Genomic DNA, 24,321 nt, shown 5'->3' with positions numbered 1-24,321 from the left:
AGCACTTAAATTAAATTCCTTGCCTGTGGTTTCTATAGACCACACTGGGACATACATTCAGGACACAAACCTGCATGATTATCACCAGCTTGTGAGTCCACTTCTCAAGGGACACATCTTTTAAGCTTCCTCCATCAATGCCAAAGATAAGACACTCAAGTCTCCCAGCTTTTTGGAGCAGCTGTTGGTGGCTAGGCCATCACACCTGGGCTGGCTCTGAGGTCCCTGCAGCTGCAGTGGACAGTATACCCTGTACTCTGACAGCTTCCCTCTCTAGGGCCTGTATCTCTCTGCTTCTCCTCTAGAAGTGCCAGGGTAGCTTGTTCATCCCAGGGGTCCTGTGCACATGGATGTCTGAGAATCACTTGCTTGTTAACTGCTCTTCACCAAATGTGCTGGGGATCTATCACCCCCAGGGACAACACTTAACCAATGAGGAAAGGGAGTCATTTGGTAATACCCCAGCTTCCCTGTCCCCCCATGCAGCAATTCTAAGGTTTGTTCTACATGGTGTCTCAAAGGGTCCTCTGTGGGACTGCGCCCATTTGCTCACAGGGGCAATCTGCTCATTATATCATGCTTCATTGGTTTCTTTGCCTTCCTTGTCTCGTTTCCCCATTATGTCCTTTGTGCTGCCTGGGGACACTGTCAAATAAACTACCTGCACACAGGCCTAGATCAGGATCTGCTTTAGGAGTGACGCAAACTAAGGCACTGTCCCCTATTTCTCCTTTAATCTCATTCGAGGGTGTAACTCTTTGCTGTCTTATATTGCATTCTCCATTTGGGAATTGTTTTCTTTGTCAGTGATACTTAATAAATGAGTAATTCTTATGACTGAAGGCATCATAATTTCAATGACATGCTATTAATGGAAAAAATAAAACTCTGCTGGATGACATAAACACATTAAATATGCAAAATGAGTCATTAGCTCTTCCCCCCAAAATTAGTATAACCTATTAAATAGTTGTGAAATGATCTGTCCACCCAGACCCAATTGAATTAAGCTGGTACATATTTGGGTCTTAGCATACGGTTCTAAAATCATTACAGAAAATAATGGGCATCAATTAGTTTTATTCTAGTAGTGATTTTACCCTTTGGGAAAGGTATGTGTTTTTAAAGATTTCTCATATGTAACATAGAGATTTATTAGCTGGTGTCATCCCTGGTGATCAACGTAAATTTTTAAAATAGACCAGGAATCAAATCCATAGCCCTTCAGTTCACGGGCTGATGCTCTAACTGCTGAGCCAAACCAGCCAGGGCTCAATAACATGCCCTTTTATAATAAAGTGACCACAGTTCTATTTGTTGCTTTGGCTTTTTTTTTAATGACCATAATTCTATAATTTAACAGAAATTCTGGAAAAGCATGTTAGTCATTCATTCATTCATTCATTCATTCATTCATTCAGCAAATTCTTACTCCTTATCTATAATTTGTTAGATTATGAGATTACAAAGATGAATGAAACTCCATCCCAACTCAAAGGCAATGACAGTATAAAGAACTGTGGAGTCAGATCTGAGAGCATAAGTTTGAAGTGTGAATTCTCATTCTGCTACTTAATTGCTAAATAATTCTGGGCATGTTGTTTAACCTCACTAAGACTCAGGTTACTAATATGTAAAAGATATGTAAAGTAATGTCTACCACACAAATAGGTAATGGACATAACAGGGAACTTAGTGGAGTGTTTGGCCTGTAATAAATAATCATGAAAAGCTATGATTTGAGTAGTAATAAAATGCATGATCTATCGGGGCAGCAGAAAACACAGGCAATACACATATTGGTTATGCACCTGGATTCTGGAGCCAGCTTTACAGGTTTCAGGCTCTGCCACCTACTAGCAGTGTGACTCTGGACAGGTGAGGCAAGTAGCCCTTCATCTCCCCTACATACTCTGCCTCTTTGACTTTCACATTCTTTCTTCCTCAATAAACCTTTTGTTCCTAACTTCATCTAGGTGTCTACTTCATGTAGAACCCAGATGACATGGCTGTTATTTGGGCAAACTTTTTTTTAAATGGGAGCAGTAGTCATACTTGTGGACTGAGGAGACAGGAGAGACAGAAACTGGTGAGATAAAGTCCACTAGAAAAGAGATCAAGAGAGAACCAGGAACACAAGGCAAGGGTGAGCTCTAGGGCAGACACAGTTGCTGCTGCTTATGTTCGGTACACAGAAATTATTATTATTTTTTATCCGAGGACATTTTTTTTTGTATTTATCTTCAGATAGAGTGGGAGGGAAAAAGGGAGAAAGAAAGAGAGAGAAACATCGATGTGAGAGAGACACATTAAATGGTTGTCACCCACACGACCCCAAACAGGGCCGGGGACAAGCTACAACTGAGTATGTGCCCTTAGTGGGAACAGAACCTGGGACTCTCTGTTCCGTGGGCCGATGCTCTAACTGCTGAGCCAAACCAGTCTGGGTTGCACAGGAATTATTTTAACTTTCAGAGGCTAATGCTACTTATTTGCATATCCTTATGAGGGTGTTGCTATATCTTTTTAAAGAGAACATCCTCTGAGTGTAACATTTTTAATTGAAAATTGCTCCATCTGAGTGAGTCATGGCAGGAATAAGGGACTGATTCATCCGATAATTAAGCTACTGCGAGATCTTCACTGTCCTACCAGCATCAGTGAGCTTTATTTTCTGTTTCCTAAACAATATAATTTGATTACACTTCAAATACTGATCTTCCTTATTTTCCAATTTATTATGTAAATTACATATGTATATTCACATGGGATAAAAACATGCACACTTTATCTATAAAAAAGATGGCTTACTATGACCAGAACATAGCTTTGAGTTGGTTTTTCTGGTGTTGGGAGTGAGTTTGTTTTACCCCAGTTCCACTGATATGCAGTCCTTTTGTATTCAGAGCTGAAGGTCTTAGCTATAGTGTAGATGCAGTACTTAATTGAGAAAGAGTAAGAATATTAGACTGAATAACAAACTCTAGCCAAAGGATACAGACAATCAACATTCTCATCTATAAGCACCCACTGAGCATCTATTAAACCACTTTGAATTAATTACTTAGTAGACATTCACTGAGCATCTAACATGCATCAGATTCTTTATAGGCAACAAGAAAACAACACTATGTAAGACACAGTCTCTGCCCTCCAGAGATGTATGTAATTGAATTCAAAGTGATAAGAATTATTCTGGGTTAGTAGAGGGCATCTAACCCAGTCTTGAAGGAGAAATAGGGAGTGCTTTCAAGGAGATGCTTCTGGACCAGGTCACATCCCGGCTGAGCCCTGAAAGATGAATGAGAGTGTGGCCAGGAGGAAGAGCATAGGAAGAACAGCAGGTGCAGTGGCCCAGAAAAGAGAGCACATGGCTTGTGAGAGGCCCAGCTAGTTGTTATAGTAGCAGTTTAAGACAGCTGGAGTTTAGAGTTCAAGGGAGGCTGGAAAGCCACGAGTCCAAAGACGCACCAGGCCTTGGAAGGCTAAGAAGTGTCATTCAGGCTATGAGACCGATGAAGATTTTAGTCAGTAAATGGCACAACAGATTCACCTTTTAGGAAGATTTGTCTGATTGCTGAGGGAAAAATCAATTTTAGGGGGGGGGGGCAGACAAGAAGTTGGAAGAACAGTTCAGAGTGGAATTCTTTTCTTCCTGGACATAGAGCTGGATTATATGTCCCAGGTTCTTAAGAAGGTTGGTGGGGCCTCATGACTAGTAGAAGCCAATGGATTGTGGGCAGAAGCAATATGTGCTACTGGGTCTAGTCCCTAAAAACACTCCTGTGTGGTCCTCCATGCTCCCTGCCCTCCTCTGCCAGACCTTGGCAGTAGTTGCCAAACTTGAGAAATCACAGACAGCTCATTGAATACATGTTTCTAGGTCCCAGAGCCAGAGACTGATTTGGCCAATCTGTGGTGAGGCCCATGGATTTGCATTTTTAACAAGTTACCAGGTGATGTTGATGCTGTTGGGCCAAGAACTACATTTTGAATGCTGATGCCCTTAAGGATACGGAGTTATAAGACTTATGAGAAATTATCCTGGGTTCCTGAATGACTATGTGGCTAAGCCTTCTTCCTCCTCCAAATACTTTGAATGTGAGGTGAGTAATAAATGTACTTTTTTCATGTTAAGTTACTGAGATTTGGAGGCTGTTTGTTCCTATAGTTCAACTATTCAAATGCATACAGGTGACAATTATGGAAGGGCCATATTAGAAAATGTCATAATGTGTTTGATTGTCAGTACTGCGTCTACCTTCCAGGGTGGTCATTTTTATAATTGGGTGAAGCATGAGTGTTTGAATACTTAGCTTGCCTTCCCTTCCTTGTTGGCCTCAACCCGTGACTTGCTCTTACCTTTCACAGTGGACTTACTATGATCACTCATTGGGTCCTTCTCCCACTAGACCATGGGCTCGTAGACAACCAGGTATTCTACTTACTATCCTCACAGTACCCGAATCTCCACATGAAATAAGGCACTTAAGAAATAATTGTTGCCTTGGCCAGTTTGGCTCAGGGGTTAGAGTGTTGGCCCGTGGACCAGAGCATCCCAGGTTCGGTTCCCGCTAAGGGCACGTACCTCGGTTGCAGTTTGTCCCTGGCTCTGGTTGGGGTCGTGTGGGTGGCAGCCACTCGGTATATCTCTCTTGCATTGATGTTTCCCTCTCTCTCTCTTCCCCCTCTCTCCCTCCCACTTTATATGAAGATAAATGCAAAAAAAAGTGTCCTTGGGTGAGGATTAAAAATAAATAAATAAATGAAAGAAAGAAAGAAAGAAAGAAAGAAAGAAAGAAAAAAGAAAGAAAGAAAGAAAGAATTGTTAGTCATCTTGCTGCATGTCTGTAAACACTCAAATGCCCAGTGAATGTGAGTGAATGAAACATGTGCCATATTGTCTTCTCCATAGACCTCTGCACATTCAGCTCCCCCCCCCACTGCAACATTCACCTCCCTCCAGCCCAAGCTAGCTAACTCTGCTCAGCTTAGACATGACTCCCCCCAGTGTGGCTGCTCAGATGGAATCCTGGCTTAGTGCCCATCCTGTGTCCATTTACTTCCCTCTACAATTTATAAAGGATGTATGTGTATTTGTATCATACTATTTTGTAACCTACTTTTCTAAGTAAGCTTGTTCTTGTTAAGGTTATTTCTTTTGAGTTTTGTTTCTCTTTGCAGCCTTTTAAATTTTTTGAATCTATTTGCATTCCTGTAAAACCATGTTTATGTTTGACTCAATGGTTATTCAACTAGTCCAGTGTCCTATTTCTATAAATCATTCAAATATTGATACGAAATGCCCAAGCATTGTCTGGCCCTTAGAATGTACTCAGTAACCTTGGAAGTTGATTTATTGTTTTACTCAAGCCATAAAAATGGACAAACTCTCAAGAAAAACTTTTTAGATACAAAAGAGTAGAAGGCTCTGGGCACATAGCTCAGTTAGAGCATTGTCCCAATATACCAAGGTTGTAGGTTCGATCTCCTTGCAGGGCACATAACAAGAGGCAACCAAGGAATTCATATATTGGTGGAACAGCAAATCGATTTATCTCTCTCTCAAATCAATAAATTAAAAATGTAAAAAAAAAAAAAAAAAGGTAGAAGGCCTTGGGATGTTGTTCACAATTAGGAAATAAAAATAATTTGGAGATGGTGTCAAGGGAAAAGTCAGCATGCATGCATCATACTTTAAAGTTAAGGGAAACTCATGGAATGAATGAATGCTACATAATAGCCAGGCAGAGTCAACATTGGGGAAAGGCCACCAAATATGAAATGTAGAAACCCATGTTTAGTATTCACATTTGTAGCATGGGAGTCCAATGTGAATAGATCTGAGACCTGAAGCATGAGTAGAATTTCATTTTAAAGAAGGGACTATACTTTAGAATAGAAGTAGCATATCATGCATATAAGACACATAGCCAGGGAAACACGGGCAGCAATAGCCACCACTGGTTTTCTAAGACAAGAAAGACCTGTGTGTTTTGGAAGGCTAAAAGGAAAGAACTAGTAGAAAGAAAGATATGAACAACGCTGGCAAATTGGAAATAATGGAAGATACAAGGCGTTATTTGAGATCTTTCTCATCCTTTAAGATGACGTGGAGGGACTTGGAGAATATTATGCTGAGTGAAATAAGTCAGTCAGAGAAAGGCAAGTACCACATGATCTCACTTGTTTATGGAACATCATGGACAAAATAAGCTGATGAACAATATAGATCCAGAGAAATGGAAGTAGGGAACAGACTGACAAGCCTCAGAGGGATGGGGGGTGGGAGGGGTGGGAAGAGATAAACCAAATAACTTATGTACATATATGCACAACCAATCACCAGGGACCCTAGGCTGGGGAAGGCGGGGGGTGGGGGGAGTGAGTAGGGAAGAGGGGTCAATGAGGAAAAAGAGGAGACATCTGTAATACTTTCAACAATAAGGAAAAATATTAATAAACAAGGCATCATTTGACAACAAAAGAGAAAGGGATCATGATGCAATGTTAAGTTTAATTTTTGGAAAAGAGAAATGGAGCTATTATGCAGAGAATGAAGAGAAATATGTGTTGGACCAAATATATTTTTGGTAGATAAAATAGAAGGTTAAGGGATTTCCTCTTTAATGGCTTTGATTTTCTCAGAAAAGTGAAAGATAGGACCATCTCTGAGGAGAAAGGGTTGAGAGACAAAAAAAAAAAAAAAAAGAAGGAGAAAGTTTAGAACAGCTACTGAAAGGAGTGTGTTGGCTGATCAAAAATATGACCTACTCGCAGGAACCACTGCACATAGCACATTGATAACATTATTTTTTAACCTCAAAAAATAAAAAAGACTAAATAAGTTTATAGACACTTGGCATTGCTCTGAAATGAGTACCTGAACTGATGATCTCATTGTATTTCTTTTCCCTATGAGAGCTAATTCTAGGCACTTAATTTTTCTACATCTTAACTCCTTTGTGTGCTCTTCTCATATGGCCTCCCTTGACCATTTTGTAATATTTACTTTTTAATATTTTACTCTGTCATTTATATTCTCTGTCTTGCAAATTAAATGAACTTGATGAAAAATTCATGTGGCCTTTCTGCTGCTCATGTTTGTTCAGCAAACGTCAATGGAGTACCAGTAAGTGCCGGGAGTGGTGGGAAATGGCTGGGAAGTAACTGAGAATTAAACATTGTACCTGTTCCAGAGGTTCCCCCAGACTCTGTGGAAGACAGACCCACAGATACATCATTTCAGCACCCCACAGCCAGTGGCTATCTGGGGGGCACAGATCTTACGATCTTGGCAGCTAGACTAATGATGTTCATTCATCCTCCAAATATTCTGTGAGTGCCCACTATGTGTCATGTGAGGTGAACTTTGGAAATAATAGGTCTTTGTTCTCTGGATATGTGCCTTGAGGGGGAAAAAAAAACCCATGATGTGATAGAGACATAGCAAAGGGGAGTTAATTAGTTTGGGTGATTGGGGAAGGTCTCACCAAAAGGCAGCTTCAGAATGAGATTGAGTGAGGCTTCACCCATGTAACGATGCAGGAACAGATGCCTCTCTGCAGAGGGCACATGCAACAAAATGGCCCAAAGGCTCAGAAACCTGAGCCTGTTCAAGAAGCAGAGAAGAGGCCCGTGTAGCTGGAGAATAGAGAGGGAAGGAGATAAAGGAATGAGATGCTATTGGAGAGATTGACAGGGACAGAGTGAATTTTATTCTAATGCAATGATTTAGTACCTGAGCAGTATTATCTGAGTGCTAGGAACTCAACCAGTTTTGTAAAGGCCACACGATGCCACCGTATTCTTTACACCACCACCACAAAATGATTGCTAGTGAGTAGAGTTCATTCAGTCACTCAATAATCATACATTGTGCATCAGCGAAGTGTTAGACACTGTTCTATGTGTTGAGGATTCAGCAATCACAAAACAAAACAAATTCTTGCAGTAGTGCTGTGTATGTTCAGATGCATATGGGGGTGAGCATTTAAAATAAATGAGCAGTAAGGACAAAGGCCCAGTAAGTACAAGAAGATGCTTATATTATTTGGAAATAAAAACAACAACAACAACATCTAATCAAAGACATGAGTGAATAAAGAGAAACTGACAGAAAAGAAAAAAACCTGGGGGGAGGAGCAGTGGATCAATCTCACCTGAGCTGCTATACAGATTTGGGGTTACATTAGGAGTCATTGGAGAATTTTGAGGAGAAGTGCACATTATATTCACATTTTGTAAGCACCTTAGCTGTGGTGAGACAATAAAGTATAAGGAGGTAAATCTAGAGTTCATGGGAAATATCAGGAATAAGATAGGATTTGGGAGTCAGACCCTGAAGCTAGGGCACAGCAAGGGCACAGTGCACCCGCATCTTAATGGAGAAGGGGCTGCGGTCCTCCCTCTTCTCAGCTTCTAGACACTGTGCTCCAGACCTCTAGAGCTTTGGAGAGACAGAAGTAGAAACAGACAAAAAAGGATCAGAAAGGAAAGGGAACACGAGAAGAGAGGTGTGGGGACTCCAGTGGCTTTGCTGGCAGAGCTACCTCCTCTCCTGGCTCTTGTAAGAGCCAGAGGAAGAACTCTCCGGCTTCTTCTGGGAGCTCAGAAAAGAGCGTCAGTGTGCCCTGCTGTGACGTCCCTGGTGCCCCCGAGGACCGCACGTCCCTCCTGCTGCAACATCTCTCTCTTCCCTAGAGATTAACAGTGAGTGAGCAATGGTGGAATTACACAGTAAAAACAAGGAAAGCCTGGCTGATGTGGCTCACTGGTTGAGCGTCGACCCATGCACCAAGAGGTCGCTGGTTCGATTCCTGGCCAGGGCAAACACCCAAGTTGTGGGCCAAATCCCCAGTGGGGGGCATGCAGGAGATGGTCAAACAATGTTCTCTCTCATTGATGTTTCTCTCCCTCTTCCTAAAATCAAAAACAACAACAACAACAACAAAAACAAGGAAAGAAAACTGAAGCCTGATCAAGACGAGAATACAAAGACCAAAACTAGTATCCTTGAGAAACATTTGGACACACAAGAATTTAACTTAGAAAAGTCTCAGCTGAAGGTGCACCGGGTTGGGATCACAGGTTATGGTAAAGGAAAGGGAAGAGTCCTGGAATAAAGACTGCATTACACTGGGTGCTCAGTCTCCCAAAAACAGTGATGTGAATTACAAGGATTTGTAGGAGCAGATAAGAGAAAATAAGGCAGCAAAATAAGAAAAAAAGAGAATGGCCCGGGACACAGATATTTTCAAGAAAAAGAAGAGGAAAGGGCGGGCAGACAGGAATGAGTATTTTGTCAAGTGGATGTATTGGACAGGTTGAAAATTTTAAAAAGAAGTGGGACATTGATTCTGAGCCAAGTTGATGTTAAGAAAATTAATTCTTCCTGAGTGGCTAAATGAAGTGCTTTATGAATTAAAGAGAGAAATGAGAAAGTGCCATTGTGCTGAAACTGGACCTGAATAACACTTCCAGAATATTCTTATTTATTTCTTATTTCATAGACTTTTTTTTTTAGGAAAAAGTATCAAATAGAAATGATAAAACTTCTGGTTGCTGAAGTGTCTGTTTGCTGGTGATAACCATATTGGGCCAACCATAGTGTGAGTAAAAAGGCAACTTATCGAAAAGAATGTTTAATTTTTTCCAGCATGGTTTATCTCTTCCCTTCCCTTAGCCCCCTCTTCTGAAGTTTGTCAGTCTGAACCCTACTTCTATGTCTCTGGGTCTATTTTGTTCCAAAGAACTTATGCATATAAGCATAACCAATGGACATAGACAACAATGCTGGGGGTGGGGGACAGGAGGAGGGTGTCAATGGGAGAAAAAGGAGAAACATCTGTAACAAAAATTAATTAAATTTAAAAAATAATTTCTTTTCTCCAGCATGGTTCACATGTTTCACTTTCACTGGTGTTTTGTGCATTTGCTTGTATAATATTCTTCATAAATTTACTGATTTGCAATTGCTAGTAATTGGCTTTAGATTGCCATTTAATTTTTTGATTTAGTGTTACTATATCATGAAAGAACTAAGAATGCGATAATTTGTCAATTATTTTGTGGGAAAAGCAGTTTTAATTTTCAGTCTCAATTATATAAAATCTACTTCATAAAAAGCTATATAAATAAAATACAACTTTGTGGTTAAAAAAAAGATTTGGGAGTCAGTAGCTGTTGGGGTTAATTTATTAAAGTGAGTGATTAATTTATTAAGGTAGGTAACTAACTTTGAATCAAATCAAGTAACTGGATAATGCTTAATTTAAGAGAAAAACAGGAAAGGTGGAGGCCAGGAGGCTTGTGTTTGGGGGGAAAGCTCTAGATAGAGATACAGGAAACAGTGTTTGCAGTCTTGATTGTCCACTAACTTTCTATGTGACAATGAAAAGTCATCGCATCTCAATTTTTTAATTTGTATAACAAATGGGTACAACAGGATAATCTCTCAGTTCCCTGCCACCTCTAAACTAATGATTAACAGTCAATAGCTATAATGAATACAAGACTGATAATAATATAAAAAGAATATTTTGTTAGAAATGTGGACAAAGGATATATACAATTCTTAAAAAAAAAAAGTAGTAGTAAGTAATAAAAAATAGTTCTGGCACTCAGATTCAATATGACTAAATTAAAAAAAAAATAAAACTAACTATATAATGGGAACAATAACAATAAAATGTACTTAAAATAGAGTAAAAAATGTATATAAATGAAAATTTTAAATGTTATCGAGGGTTCATAAGTGAGAGTACATTGGTAATGAAAACTAATTGTAAGGATGGCCTAAATTTAGCTTACGCCCAATAAAAAATACCCATTGTAGAATAAGATAAACAAATTACAAAATTTGTATGGAAAAATGAGCATTCAACATTTATTTTCTATCCAGGAAATTTCTTTATGAGGTCATTCAATATAGAGATTATTTGCTTACAGTAGATTAATAGAGCAATAGCATGAATTAAGACTGGGTTAGTTGAATTAAGACTAAGTTAGTTCAATAATAAGTAATTATATATGGACTCTCCTCCAATTCTCCAGGTCATCACTGTTTTATTTTCTACAGAGATGACAATAGTAAAATCCTGTGGGAGTACCACTGATAGTAAACCTCTCAGGATTTTACTTTTAGGGTAAGTGTTGTGTTTCGTTTGGTATGTACTTAACCTGCTATTTCAGTTGCAAGTCATTAGTAAGGAAATTGTAACCAAATGATTGAATAAAAACAAAGAAGCAAGTTTTTAAACATATAAATGAGTTCTTTATTCTTAGTCTTCAAGACCCAAAACATGTAGATATAAGGTAAAAAACAAAATAAAATAAAATCCCTCTTTCAGACTGAAGAAATATTGCTTTCATACCAAAATAACAGGAAACTGTAAAGAGTAACTGAGGCCTAGCAGCAAATAAATCATTGCCATTGGGATATAGTCCCCCTTTCCTGCCTCTCTGCCTTCCCCTCGCCTTTCTATAGGCTGAAGACAAAACTACAGGTCGAGGTTTCATGAATTATCAGAGTGTTCTAACCCCAAAACAGACAGATGGTACACAAGTCAAGGAAGTTCAAGTGGTGACCATTGTTATTTTGGGAAGTAAGGGTAGGGCCCTTGCTTGGCCAAAGGGAGACCTGCCCCAAAAGGTAGTCATGTGTATTGAACACTACAGCAGATGTTTGGCTAGCAAAAATGGTCAGGTATGGGAAAGGAACATGGCCCAGGGATATTTAATCTGCTATGCTGTATTTTTCTTGGCTTCCATTGAACCCAGATGGTGATTGGAGTTTTCTTCAGCACACAGACTCATATGAGAACAGAAGGTTTATTGCTTTATAAATTAGAGAAATGGGAAAATTTGACCTGTTATCTCCAAACTCACACAGGACTTCTCCTTTTGAGTTTATGACAACCTGTCTTCCAATCTAGGGAGCAGGCATTAGGCTATTAATGCTATCTTCTTCCTCAGCATAATAAGCTGACATTTATCCATAATGTTTTTAAAAAAAATTTTTTCTTTATTGATTTTAGAGAGAGAGAAAGGGAGAGAAATAGAGAGAGAGATAGAAACATCAATGGGAGAGAACATCGATTGGCCACCTCCTGCATGCCCCCCACTGGGGATTGGGCACACAACCTGGCCATGTGTCCAGCCGGGAATCAAACCAGGGACCTCTTGGTGCATGGGTCAACATTCAATCACTAAGCCACACCAGCCAGGTGTGAGAATGTTTTTGGACTAGAAAGCATATACATCAAATAGTGGTCAACATCAGATCTCCATTTTAGAGGTGAGGAACAGAGGCTTGAAGAAGTTAAGAAACTTGCTCATGGCCATCCAGCCAAAAGTGATAGACCTGGCATTTTAATTGTCTTTAGATGAAGATAAGGCATGTTGATGACCTGCATAACAAAGTGTCCTATATTTTAAAGCTCAATAGAGATGGTAGAGAATTTTAAGAAAGCCCAGAGACAATGACACTTCCTATTCTAGAAAAAATGCTTGATATATTAAACGTTAAGGCTGAGAGGGAATTTAGAACTTGAGTCAGGTAATCCCCTCATTTTTCAGATAGTCCAGAAGTTAAGTGACACAGTTGAGGATGCAGTATCAGCTGAAGGGAGGTGCATCCTAGATGAGACATTAAAGGTTCTCTTTTCAATTCAGTGCTCTATTTACATTGCCTGTGGTCTATCTCAACAGATATTTCTCAGAAAATCTAAAGCAGCAGTTCTCAATCTGTGGGCCACCTAAGACATAACAGTAGCAAAATCACAGTTATGAAGTAGCAACAAAAATAATTTTATGGTTGGGGATCACCATAACATGAACAACTGTATTAAAGGGTCACGGCATTAGGAAGGTTGAGAACCACTGATCTAAAGTCACACGCCACACAGATCAAAAGCATCTGCTAAAACTTTATGGTACTAATAGAATACCATTACTTATAGTTGTGGTCCAAAGACTCTGGGAGGTGATAAACTAGAATGATAATCTGTGGATTCTCCATAAATGTTAACTTCTCTCTGTATGTCTCCTGGGAGTGTACAAAATGTTAAAGACTATAATTGTGGCAACGCTGTGGTAGGCCATTACTAACTAAAATGGAAGGACTTGGCCATGTAGAAGCTGAGCACCCTCAACTAGGCATGCAACACTGTTGTGAGCAAGGGTGTGGGCTCCAGCATTCCACCTATAGCTCTGGTGAGCTGTAGTCACCATCAACACAATGACCTTGACTGATGTAGTCTTCAAAATTATCCCTTGATATACATTACAGTATGGAATACCAATTTTATTATTTTTTTAATCTGTATTTTTGCTAGATATATGTACAAGGTAAAACTTTAGAAATTCAGAACTCTTTTTTGTCCAAGATACCCTTCGTTTACCCCTCCCCCACTCTCCTGCAAGAGATAGCCTCTACAATTTCTACTTCTAGTTCTCTGGATGGACATCTTCTTACCTTTATTTAAAAAAATTTTTTTTCTTTATTGATTTTAGAGAGAGAGGAAGGGAGAGGGAGAGAGATAGAAACATTGATGAGAGAGAACACTGACTGGCCGCCTCCTGCATGCCCCCCACTGGGGATCGGGCCCACAACCTGGGCATGTGTCCCGACCGGGAAGGTCGGACAAAAACTGGAGAATTTTTTAAATTAATTTTTTAGAAAGAGAGGAAGAGAGAGAGAGATAGAAACATTGATGTGAGAGAGAAACATCAATTGGCTGCCTCTTGCACACCCGCTCACTGGGGATCAAGCCAACCTGCAACCCGGGCATCGAACCAGCAACCTCTTGGTTTGTGCATCGATGCTCAAACACTGAGCCACACTGGCTGGGCTACTTTCTGACCTTTAAATACCATGGAGACAAGCTGCTATTTTATTTATCTATCTTAGATGGTATCTATTGACTCTTGCAATGACCAGTGTAGATATATCACTTATGCTACTCTTGCTTTTCCAAGATTTTTAAAAAATTAATTCATTTATTTTTGTTACAGTTGTTTCTCCTTTCCCCCCACTGAAATAATTTTCCAGCTTTTCTATTGGTTAGCTTTCAATCTTTAACTAATGCCCCTGAAGTGTACAAGTTCTACAACCTTTCTGTTGAGCTTTCCTTACTCCCTTTACAGTTCCCACCTTCTGTCACACACTTCCTCTTACATGGTCCAGAGTAACATTTGTATTCTGTTCTAAAACCCGTAAGAAACCAACATACTTTACTCTAAATCTTAAAACTAAGAAATAGCATTTTAAAAATAAAGGCTATAATGAGAAAATATATTGACCATATTATTCTGATTATGCTTTATTCCTCTTCCCTCTATAACACATTTTCCAGCAGCCAGTGACCACTGTGGCCACTGGAAAGTGGGGAGAGCAGTGCCGTCCCAGGAAGGAGGGAGGATGCAGAGCAGGGCTCCTCAGCCTCAGCCACACACTGGAATTTCCTATGGAGCTTAAAAAATACTGATGCCTGGTTGTCACGCCAAGAGCATCTAATATCCTTGGTCTAGTATATGGCCTGAGAATTGGGATTTTTGAAAGCCCTTCAGGTAATTTTTACTTACAGTTAAAGTTGACAGGAAGTACTGTCACAAAGGAAAAGTAAATGGAAAGTCTGCCCCTATGACATTCCCTTTCAAATGTGGGGTACAGGCTATGTAGGCAGAGAGAGGCAGCATGCAGATAAGTTAAGGGGAAAACCAGAAACTGAGAAGGGACTTTTACTTCTCTTCTTATTTGGGATTTAGAACATATATTTTATTTTATTTTATTCTTTCAAATCTTTATTGTTGGATGTAAAATGTATTACAGATGTTCCACATTTTTTCCCCCATTGACCCCCTACCCCCCTCCCGTCCCCCTCCCGCCTTTTCCTACACTATTGTCTGTGTCCATTGGTTATGCATAGAAGTTCTTTGGTTTATTTCTTCACCTCCCACCCAACCCCTTTCCCTTTGAGGTTTGTCAGTCTAGCAATGAATTTGTACTTCTTAATCTCTTCACCTTTTTCACCCATTCCCCTAACCCCCCTCTCAAATGGCAACCAACAAAATGTTCTCTGTATCTATGAGAATGTTTCTGTTCTGCCTGTTCATTTTGTTTGTAGATTCCATTGTCCATAGATATATATTCATTGCCATTTTGTTTGTTCATATATTTTGTCTTTTTCTTCAAAAAAACCCTTCATCATTTCATATAATAATGGTTTGATGGTAATGAACTCCTTTAATTTTTTCTTGTCTGGGAAAATCTTTATATGGCCATCGATTCTAAATGACAGCTTTGCAGGATAGAGTAATCTTGGTTGTAAGTTCTTGCTTTTCATCACTCTGAATATTTCTTGCCACTCCCTTCTGGCCTGCAGTTTCTTTTGAGAAATCGGCTGACAGTCTTATGGGAACTCCATTGTAGGTAACTAGCTGCCTTTCTCTTGCTGCTTTTAAGATTCTCTCTTTGTCTTGAACCTTTTGCATTTTGATGATGATGTGTCTTGGTGTGGGCCTCTTGGGGTTCATCTTGTTTGGGACTCTCTGTGCTTCCTGGACTTGTATGTCTGTTTCCTTCACCAAGTTAGAAAAGTTTTCTGCCATTATTGTTTCAAACAGGTTTTCGATTTCTTGTTCTCGCTCTTCTCCTTCTGGCACCCCCAAGATGCGAATGTTGGCACGCTTGAAGTTGTCCCAGAGGCTCCTTACAGTATCCTCATTTTTTTGGATTCTTTTTTCTTTTTGCTGTTCTGATTGGGCATTTTTTTGCTTCCTTATATTCCAAATCGATGATTTGCTCCTTGGACTTACGTACTCTATTATTGAAGCTGTGTAAATTATTCTTTATTTCAGTTAATGCCTCCTTCAATTCTGTGTATCCATGATTTCTGACTGGTCCTTTTTTATGCTCTTGAGGCCCTGCCTAAATTCACTGAAGTTCTCACTAAGTTCATTGAGCATCCTTATAAGCAGTATTTTGAACTCAGCATCTGTTAGGTTGCTTATCTCCATTTCGCTTAGTTCTTTTATTGGGGTTTTGTTTTGTTCTTTCATTTGGGACCTGTTTCTTTGTCTCCTCATTTTGGCTGCCTCCCTGTGTTTGTTTCAGTGTATTACTTAATGAGAGGTATGGGACTCAGTGAGACCAAATGCTGCTCATTTGAAAGAATTTAGGAAAAACCTGAAGCAGGATCCAAGACAGGCCAATCCTATGGTTAAGCAAGTGGCAACAGCTTGGGTGGGCTTGAAAGTTGGGTGGGGTGGGGTGGGGCGGGGCCTCAGGGAGGCGGCAGGGTGGGGCTACCAGTGTGAGCCAGGTTGCTGGAGTCCCAGATATGGCGCCTGTCTGCCGCCCCTGGGAAGGGCTCACCAAAGGAACAAAGGCCTCTTACAGCATGTTTGTCCCCGAGAAAGCCCCCTCTCTAGCCCTCGCTCCAGTGCCAAACAGCTCAGTTCTTCCCTGTATGTCTCTGGTGCCCCTCGAGCTGCTTCCCCTCCAAGCTTAGAGGGAGACAGTCCGATAAGTCCGTGCGGGGTCCTTTAAGGAGCTGCCTGGGGCTCCAGCCGCTTCAGCTTCCCTGAGCCTCAGTTCCCGCTGGTTTTTCCAGCCAGAAGTTACGGGGACTTCTCTTCCTGGCACTGGAACCCTGAGCGGGGCCGCCTGGTGTGGGACGGGGACCCCTCAGTCCTCAGGAAGGACCTTCCCAGCGGCAGGAGCCTCCTGATTTTTATCCACCACGCTTGGGTGTGGGACCAGCCTGCTGCCGCCGCCGCTGCCGCCCCTCCTACCAGTCTGGATGTGGCTGCTGCTTTAATTTTGTAGTTGTAGGACTCCCATTCAGCTTGATTTCAGGCGGTTTTGAATGATGGTTGTTCTGTAGTTTAGTTGTAGCTTTGATGTGGTTGTAGGTGGACGCGATACTACGTTTACCTACGCCGCCATCTTGACCGGAAGTCTAGAACATATATTATAGGAGTGTCTCCCCCTCTACCCTTCTGCATAAGCTGAGAAAATATGGTGTCTCAGTGTGATTAGGTTTAGCTCCCTGGAATCTCTTCTTCATGCCTTGTAATCAGAATTCCCATCATGCCCTATGGGTAGGGTACCCAGACTGTAGCTGATTATGCTGACTGGAGAGTTTATTTTGGTAGTCAGCATAGTGAGGAGCAAGCAGTCCTCAGCAGAACCACCATGAGAAGTTGAGCAGGCTATATCCAACACATGTGCAAAGGGTATCGGTGTCAATTGTGTTGCCCAGGATTGTGAGATGTGGTGCCTTGATCCTGTAGCTAAAAAGTATAAGATGAAGCACTAAGGGTAGGACAAGACTAAGAGTTGCAGTAACAATGAAGGGCCAATTGATGTCAAGGGGTGATGGCATTGAAGCAGCCTACATTGGACTAGAGAGAACAGAACATAGATTTAGGTGTTAGAAGGAAGCAGGTGCTCATTATTAGGTAGCAAAGGGACATTGCCAGAGAAGCCAGAGGACAATGAAATGAGAGAAAACATGAAACATTGACAATATACATTAAAAATATGAAATCCCCAAAGATACTTTAAATTGTTGGCTCAAATTTACTCTCCTTTTATTATTATATAATAGAACAGAGTTTTAAGAATTATTGTATATACAAGTATTATCTCATTTACATATATATTATCATATCTATCATTTGCATTTTTGAATTAATAAGTGTAAATGGTTGGCCATCTTTTTTTATTTTATTTTATTTTATAAATTAATGTATTTATTTTTGTTACAGATGTTTCTCCTTTTCCCCCCACTGATTCCCCCCTCCCATTCCTTTCCCGCCCAGTCCCCAGTTTTGGGGTCCATGTCCATTGCTCATACATACATGCATTAAAGTTCTGAGGTTTCTCTCCCCACCACTCCCTCTTCTGGGGATTGTCAATCTGTACTTCCATGTCTCTGGGACTACCCCATTGCTTAGACTGTTATGTTCATTATATTGCACAAATAAGCATATGATACTTGTCTTTCTCCGTTTGGCTTGTTTTGCTTAGGATATTACTTTCCAGGTCCTTCAATGTCATCTCAAAGGATAAGAGATCTTTCTTTCTTACAGCTGCATAGTACTCCATTGTGTATATGTACCACTGCTTTTTTATCCATTTGTCTACTGATGGACATTTGGGCTATTTCCAGATCTTAGCTATTGTAAAGAGTGCTGCTATGAATATGGGGGTACATATATTCTTTCTGATTGGTGTTTCAGGCTTCTTAGGGTATATTCCTAGAAGTAGGATCACTGGGTCAACTGGCAGTTCAATTTTTAATTTTTTGAGGTAACACCATATTGTTTTCCATAGAGGCTGCACCAGTCTGCATTCCCACCAGCAATGTACTAGAGTCCACACCCTCCACACCCTCCACACCCTCACCAACACTTGTTGTTTGATGTTTGGTTGATGGCGGCCATTCTGACAGGTGTGAGGTGATAACTCATTGTTGTTTTAACTTGCATATCTCTGATGATTAGTGATGTTGAGCATTTCTTCATATGCCTCTCAGCCATTTGTATGTCCTGTTTAGAGAGGTGTCTATTGAGTTCCTCTGCCATTTTTGTTTTATTTCATTTTATTTAAATTTTATTTATATTTTATTTATCAATTTGTTTTTGTTACAGATGTTTCTCATTTTTCCCCCATTGACTCCCTCCTCCCCTCTCCCCTTGTCCCATCCCCAGCTATGTTGTCCATGTTCATTGGTCATACATACATGCATGTAAGTTCTGTGGTTTACTTCTCCCCCACCCCCAACCTCCCCTCCTCTGAGGCTTGTCAATCTGTACCCGACCTCTATGTCTCTGGGTTAATTTTGTTCAGCAGTTTGTTTAGTTCATTATATTCTGCAAATAAGTGAGATCATGTGATATTTATCTTTCTCTGCTTGGCTTCTCTTGCTTAGGATAATACTTTATAGGTCCCTCCATGTTGTCTCAAAGGATAAGAGATCTTTCTTTCTTACAGCTGCATAGTACTCCATTGTGTATATGTACCACTGCTTTTTTATCCATTTGTCTACTGATGGACACTTGGGCTGCTTCCAGATCTTAGCTATTGTAAAGAGTGCTGCTACGAACTTGGGGGTACATATATTCTTTCTGATTGGTATTTCAGGCTTCTTAGGGTACATTCCTAGAAGTGTGATCACTGGGTCAAATGGCAGTTCAATTTTTAATTTTTTGAGGTAACACCATATTGTTTTCCATAGTGGCTGCACCAGTCTGCATTCCCACCAGCAGTGTACTAGAGTCCCCTTTTCTCCACACCCTCGCCAACACTTGTTGTTTGATGTTTGGTTGATGGCGGCCATTCTGACAGGTGATACCTCATTGTTGTTTTAATTTGCATCTCTCTGATGATTAGTGATGATGAACATTTCTTCATATGTCACTTGGCCATTTGTATGTCCTTTTTGGAGAGGTGTCTATTCAGCTCCTTTGCCCATTTTTTAATTGGGCTCTTTGTCTTCCTTTTGTGAGTTGTATGAGCACTCTCTATATATTGAAAATTAACCCGTTACCTGATATATCATTGGCAATGATGCTCTCCCATACAGTGGATGTCCTTTCCATTTTGATGATTATATCTTTTGCTGAGCAGAAGCTTTTGAGTTTGATGTAGTCCCATGTGTTCATTTTCTCCTTTGTTTCTCTTGTCTTAGGTGATGTATCAGTGAAAATTCTGCTGCGTATGATGTCTGAAATTTTGTTGCCTACAGTTTCTTCAAGAATTTTTATGGATTCATGAATCACATTGAAGTCTTTTATTCATATTGAGTTTATTCTTGTATATGGTGAAAGTTGATGGTCTAGTTTAATTTTTGTTTTTTTTTTCTTTGCATGTAGCTGTCCAATTTTCCCAACATCATTTACTAAAGAGGCTGTCTTTACTCCACTGTATGCTCTTGCCACCTTTGTCAAATATTAATTGAGCATATTGCTTTGGGTCCATTTCCGGGTTCTATGTTCTGTTCCACTGGTCTGTATGCCTGCCTGTTCTTGTGCGAGTACCAGGCTCTTTTTTTTTTTTTGATTACAGTGGCTTTGTAGTATAACCTGAAATCTGGTCATGTAATCTGTCCAATTTTGTTCTCTTTTTTAAAGAATGCTGTGGCTATTGGAGGTCTTTTTTGGTTCCATATGAATTTGGAAGTATTTGTTCTAGGTCTATGAAGTATGTAATTGGTATTTTGATGGGGATTGCATTGAATCTATAGATTGTTTTCGGTAGTATGGACATTTTAATGATGATTCTTTCAATCCATGAACAAGGTATGTGCTTCTACTTTTTTATATCTTCCTCTGTTTTTTTTTCAATGACCTGTAGTTTTCTACAAAAAGGTCCTTTATTCCTTTGGTTAAGTTTATTCTTAGGTATGTTAATTTTTTGCTCCAACGGTAAATGGGATTTTTTTTTAGTTTCTTTTTCTGTGGGTTCATCATTGGTGTATAAGAATGCCGTCAATTTATTGACATTAATTTTGTATCCTTCTACTTTGTCAAATTCATTTATTAAGTCTAGTAAAGTTTTGATGGAGTCTTTGGGGTTTTCTATGTATAGTATCATGTCATCTGCAAATAATGATAGGATACTTCCTCCTTTCCGATTTGGATCCCTTCCATTTTTTATTCTTGTCTGATTGCTGTGGCTAAGACTTCCAGCACTATGTTAAATAAGAGTGGTGAAAGTAGGCATCCCTGTCCTGTTCCTGTTCTTAAGGGGAATGCTTTTAGTTTTTGCCCATTCAGTATGATGTTGGCTATAGGTCTTTCATATATGGCCTTTATCATTTTGAGATATGATCCCTGTGTTCCCAGATTGCTGAGCATTTTTATCAGAAATGGGTACTTGATTTTGTCAAATGCTTTTTCATCATCTATTGATATGATCATATAATTTTTATCTTTTATTTTATTTACATGGTGCATCACATTTATTTATTTGAAAATATTGTAGCAGCCTAGTATCCCTGGGATGAATGCCACTTGGTCATGGTGAATAATTTTTTTGATGTATTACTGGAATTGATTTGCTAATATTTTTATCAGGATTTTGGCATCTATGTTCATTAGGATATTGACCTGTAGTTTTCTTTCTTTGTAGAGTCTTTTTCTGGTTTTTGAATTAGAATTGTGCTGGCCTCATAAAACGAATTTGGAAGTCTTCCTTCTTCTTGAATTATTTGAAATAGTTCAAGAAGAATGGGTATTAGTTCTCCTTTGAATGTTCAGTAAAATTCCCCTGTGAAGTAGTCTGGGCTTGGGCTTTTGTTTGCTGGGAGAGTCTTGATTACATCTTCAAATTCTTTTGTTGTTATTGGTCTGTTCAAGGTTTCTATCTCTTCCCAGTTTAGTTTTGGGAGACTGTGTGTTTCTAGAAATTTGTCCATTTTGCTTAGATTGTCAAATTTGTTGCCGTATAGTTGTTCATAATATTTGTTAACAATCCTTTGTATTTCTGTGGTGTCAGTCATTATTTCTCCTCTTTTATTTCTGATGTTGTGTATTTGGGTTCTCTCTCTTTGTTTCTTGGTGAGTCTAGCTAAGGGTCCATCAATCTTGTTTATCTTTTCAAAGAACCGACTCTTTGCTTCATTGATCCTTTGAATTGTTTTTTTTTGGTCTCCATGTCATTTGTTTCTGCTCTGATTTTTACTATTTCCTTCCTTCTACTTGCTCTGGGTTTTCTTTTTGTTTGCTTTCTTGTTCTTTAAGTTGTGAGGTTAGATAGTTTATTAGAGATTTTTCTTGCTTCTTGAGGTAGGCTTGCAGTGCTATGAAATTCCTTCTCAGAACTGCTTTCACCGCATCCCATAGATTTTGTGCTGTTGCGTCTTCATTTTCATAGGTTTACAGGAAGTTTTTAATTTCTTCCTTGATTTCCATGGTAACCCATTCATTGTTCAATAACATGCTATTTAGCCTCCATGTGTTCAAATGTCTTTACATGTTCTTGTTGCAATTGATTTCTAGTTGCATGCCATTGTGATCTGAGAAGATGCTTGATATGATTTCAATCTTCTTGAACTTGTAGAGACTTAGTTTGTGCCCTAACATGTGGTCTATCTTTGAGAATGTCCCAAGGGCACTTGAGAAGAATGTGAATTCTTTACCTTTGGGGTGTAATTCTCTGTAGATATCTATAAAATCCATTTGATCTAGTGCTTCATTTAGAGTCTGTGTTTCCTTGTTAATTTTTTGTCCAAAAGATCTATCCAGTGATGTCCGCGGGGTATTTAAGTCTCCTGCTATGATTCTATTGCTGTTGATTTCTCCTTTAAAGTCCTCCAAAAGATTTTTAATATATGTTGGTGCTCCTATATTGGGTGAATATTTGTTTACCAAGGTTATGTCTTTCTGTTGGATAGATTTTTCCAATATTATGTAGTGGCCTTTTTTGTCTCTAGTTATGGTCTTTATTTTGAAATCTACTTTATCAGATATAAGTATTGCTACTCCATCTTTTTTTTTGCTTTGCGTTTGCTGGAATGATTTTTTTTCATCCCTTCACTTTCAACCTAAGTGAGTCTTTTCTTGTGAGGTGGGTCTCTTGTAGACAACATATATGTGAGTCATGTTTCTTATCCAGTCAGCTACTCTGTGCCTTTATATCAGAGCATTCAAACCATTCACATTTAACGTGATGATTGATATGTACTTATTTATTGCTATTTTTGTTTAGTGTGGTTCTGTTTTTCTTCCTATTTCTTCTACTAATTACAGCAGTCCTTTCAACATTTCTTGCACTGCTGGTTTGGTGTTAATACATGCCCTTAGTTTTTTTTGTTTTGTTTTGTCTAGGAAACTCTTTATTTGACCTTCTATTTTGATTAATAGCCTTGCTGGATAGAGTAGTCTTGGATTCAGATACTTGTTTTTCATGACCTTGATTACTTCATGCCACTCCCCTCTGGCCTATAGTGTTTCTGATGAGAAGTCATCTGAGAGATTTATGGGGTTTCCTTCGTAGATAACCTGTTGCTTATCCCTTGCTACCTTTAGGATTCTCTCTTTGTCTTTAATTTTTGGCATTTTAATCACTATGTGTCTTGGTGTGTGCCTGTTTGGGTTCTTTTTACTTGGGGTTCTCTGTGCATCTTGGACTTAAATGCCTTCTTCCTTCACCAAATTAGGAAAGTTTTCTGTCCCTATTTCTTCAAATATATTCTCTACCACTTGCCCACTTTCTTCCTCTTCAAGGACTCCTATGATGCAAATGTTATTACGTTTCCAGTTGTCCCACATTTCTCTTAAGCTGTCTTCCTGTTTCTTAAGTGTTTTTTTCCTTTTGGTTTTCTGATTGGTTGATTTCTTTCTACCCTGTCTTCTAATTCACTGATCCGGTCCTCAGCATCTTTTAGTCTGCTGGTTAGTCCATTCAATGTGTTCTTTATTTCTGCTATGTCTCTTCATTTCCACTTGGTTGGTTTTCTTCTATATCTTTACTCATGGTGTTGATGTCCTTACTCATGCTGTTCAGCTTCCTCAGGATCATGGCTCTGAACTCTACCTGTGATAATTTGCTTAAGTGCATTTCATTGATCTCATCTTTGATAAAATTTTCTTGTTCTTTCATTTGGGATTTGTTTCTTTGTTTCACCATTTTGGCTATTTCAATGGGTTTTGGATTCTGCAAAATTTTTCCATGGGTGTTGGTGTTCTACTGTTTGTGGCTCCCTCTGGTGGGTTTGGATGAGCCTCGGTGGGTCCACGTTAAACACCACTGTCAAGTCTTACTTTCGTGGGTAGGTTTGCAAGCCCAAGAAAGGTTCAGTTATCCTCTGGCTTTTTCCTGTAGGTTACTAGTCTCAGTTACTCAGTGAGTTGGAATGTAGTCCTGGTGTTCTGCATAAGAGAATTTCCAGAGTGTGGAATAGATGCTGGTTGTTAATGAGCCTCAATTTGCATGTCTTTGCCTCACCTGGGAAAGGCTGAATCTCTGAGCAGGGGGCTGCTGCTTTTCCCCATAACTCTGGGAAGGAGCACACTGGCCACCATCCTTTGTGGCCGCAAGTCAGTGAAAGCGCTGAGTGCTCTCCAAATCCCAAGCGTCCCCACAGAGTTCCAGCCCAGTCTGCCATCCCTCTGCTATAGCCCCCAGGTGAGTGGTGCTGTGGAGTGGGCTTGGTCTTTATTCCTCATGGGTGCTGCTCACAGCTAAAACTGCTGCTGTCTTTGGACTCCCAGCCTGCCACCCTCTGGAGCCTCCGCAGGTCCTACCTGTGTCCCTGGTTATATGATCCTGTCCTGCTGCTTTTCTGTTGCTTATTTCTGAGGATTTGT

General features: G+C 39.7%; 1 protein-coding gene and 1 pseudogene across 1 annotated transcript in view; one reads left to right on the top strand and one right to left on the bottom strand.

Annotated features, from left to right (window-relative positions):
* The window catches only part of MACROD2 (mono-ADP ribosylhydrolase 2), a 2,341,201-nt gene that overhangs the window by 27,481 nt on the left and 2,289,399 nt on the right, over positions 1-24,321 (bottom strand). The gene's annotated exons all lie outside the window — the stretch shown is intronic.
* LOC118618358 lies at positions 7,797-9,410 on the top strand (annotated as a pseudogene).

Source organism: Molossus molossus, unplaced genomic scaffold, assembly GCF_014108415.1.
Source record: "Molossus molossus isolate mMolMol1 unplaced genomic scaffold, mMolMol1.p scaffold_m16_p_6, whole genome shotgun sequence".
In the NCBI taxonomy this organism is placed as follows: Eukaryota; Metazoa; Chordata; class Mammalia; order Chiroptera; family Molossidae; genus Molossus; species Molossus molossus.
Note: the sequence above shows the minus strand (reverse complement) of the source record. Positions and strands in the feature narration are given on the sequence as shown.